Source organism: Anastrepha obliqua, chromosome 6, assembly GCF_027943255.1.
Source record: "Anastrepha obliqua isolate idAnaObli1 chromosome 6, idAnaObli1_1.0, whole genome shotgun sequence".
NCBI lineage: Eukaryota > Metazoa > Arthropoda > Insecta > Diptera > Tephritidae > Anastrepha > Anastrepha obliqua.
This window is the reverse complement of record NC_072897.1, coordinates 64,469,211-64,471,626: the sequence shown is the minus strand read 5'-3', so window position 1 is coordinate 64,471,626 and position 2,416 is coordinate 64,469,211.

Here is a 2,416-nt window from a genome sequence, read left to right as displayed (position 1 = left end):
TTTCAGATTTGCCGATGGTAGGTCGTGGGTTAGCAGACGACCCAAAATGCTTCCCTGTAGAAGGACTGCGTTTATATTTTTTAGAGGCGAATATGAATTGGCGTGTTTTACCCAAAAATATCTATCATAAGGATATGACGAGAGCACCACGCAGTATTGTTTTGGCAGCATGGACTTAAGCTTATGGAGGAGATTTTCGTGCTATACTTTGTCAAAAGCTTGCGAGACATCAAGAAAAATGGCTGAACATACTTTTTTTCTTTTCCGTAGCACTTTCTATGTTGCTTACGACTCTGTGTATTTAATCGAACGTTGAATGATTTTTTCTGAAACCAAATTGGTGAATGGGAATCCGACGTTTATTTTCAATGTCTGACTGTAGACGTTTTAAAAGTATTTCTTCAAAAAACTTCGAAATTACTGGTAACAGGGTGGTAAGGTCGAACAGGAGCGTATATATCTGACAGAATAATGGCGGCGAATCGTGCATACTACGCCAACATAAATCTCCTGAAATCAAGATCTCTCTCATGTAGCTGTAAACTTGCCAATTATAAATTGCTCATTCGACCCGTGCTAACCTATGTCGCAGAAATTTGGAGTATGACTCTTGCAGACGAGGGGCGCCTAAGTGTATTTGAGCGCAAAGTATTGCGTAAAGTACTTGGTTCAATACGCAAAAAACACGGCAAGTTCTGAGTCATTCACAATAAAGAGCGAAGGCGAATAAATGGCGAAGATATTGTAAGATTTATCAAGGTGCAACGCATCGATGGGCAGGTCGTCATCCATGCGGACGGTAGACCACAAAAACTTCTGATGGGCTACAATCCTTTTTGCTCAAGACGACGTGGTAGACCAAAAACAACTTGGCTGTATAACGTAACCGAAGATCTGGAAAAATTGGGCGTCAAAACTGGAAATCTCTTGCACTGGATTACGTTGAATGGAGGAAGATTGCTGGGGCAGCTAAAGCACGCCCCGGGGTGTTACGCTAATAGATGATGATGAATCTAATTTTTAAGCTTCATTTTGTTTTTTTCCTTACCAACTGCATCTAGTGTAACTGGAATAATATATTCATCAGCGCCTTCTTTAGTACTAAAGGTTTTTTCTGGCTTGCTCACTTGTCTTAGTCCTGTTTCTCTAGTCAGTTTTAACAGGAGCGCTGTGTGGATAGTACAGGGTGGATACTCTTTCTCATAAGAAGTTTGTTTTGGTATGAATATACTGTTCCACGGTGCCAACTGAAGTTGTTGCATAAAATGATGCACTGCGTCATCGAGCTGAAATGCACTATAGCACTACGCCGGGAACTTCATTTATAAAGCACTAGCAAACCCGGCCCGCTTCGCTGGGCACACTAAAATAGAATAGATATGGCTTAGAACAGAAAAGATATGGTTTTCATATTATTTATTTCTTTATTCTTTATTCAAGCGCTTTGGCATAAACAATATTTTTTATTTTTATATTTGTTTTTGAGTAAATATATAATGTTGTTGGCTTCCCAACACGTGAACAGCCAACGTATAGTTGACCATGGGTGAATACTGGTTCTTCTAAATTCATCCCGCATATTTCTAAAGTTTGCCCTTGTGATTTATTGATAGTTATTGCAAATGCTAAACGAATGGGCAGTTGCAAACGCTTGAACTCAAATGGCAATTCAGGTGGAATCATTGGAATTCTTGGTATTAGAACGTCTTCATTCTTGAATTTGCCAATTAAAATAGTTGCTTGGATAACATTATTCATCAATCGTTTGACTACTTCATTTTGTTCTTGACGTTCTTCTGATGTTGCGTTATTCCGGGCATTTCTCATGCGCCTATTATTATTTGTCGAACGACCAATATGATTACGTGATTGTCTTGGCATTTGTACTGCAATAAACATGATTGTAATTATGATATTCTGAGATTTTAAAACATGTTTTTTTCTTTTAATTTTGTGGATTATATTTTCGATGCATATGTGTTTAAAATCCCAAGCCCATATGGTCAGGATTATTTTATTTTGTTGTGAATTTTTTAAATCATCTCTTTTCTTCTGAAAATTGTTGACAATTTGCATCATAAGACTATTAATTTTTTCATCAAAGTTACGCAAAAAAGTAAACGACATTATGGCTGGTTCAAAAGAATGCTGTACGCATTGCCGGTGTTCCGAATTACAACCAAACTTTACGAAACCCATTTTCAATACTAACTTAACAATGTGTGTAATTTGGTTTAATTCGCTGCAAAGACACGGCGGGTCCACGTTTTGGCATATATTTCGAGACCCTAGTCATCAATAGGTATGAAAATTACCCCGTAATAAAGCATTCACCAACAGCTTCCATTTGATATCCATATTGTACAAACACATCCTAGGGTTACCCGTGTCCACGTTTTGGCCTATATCTCGAGAC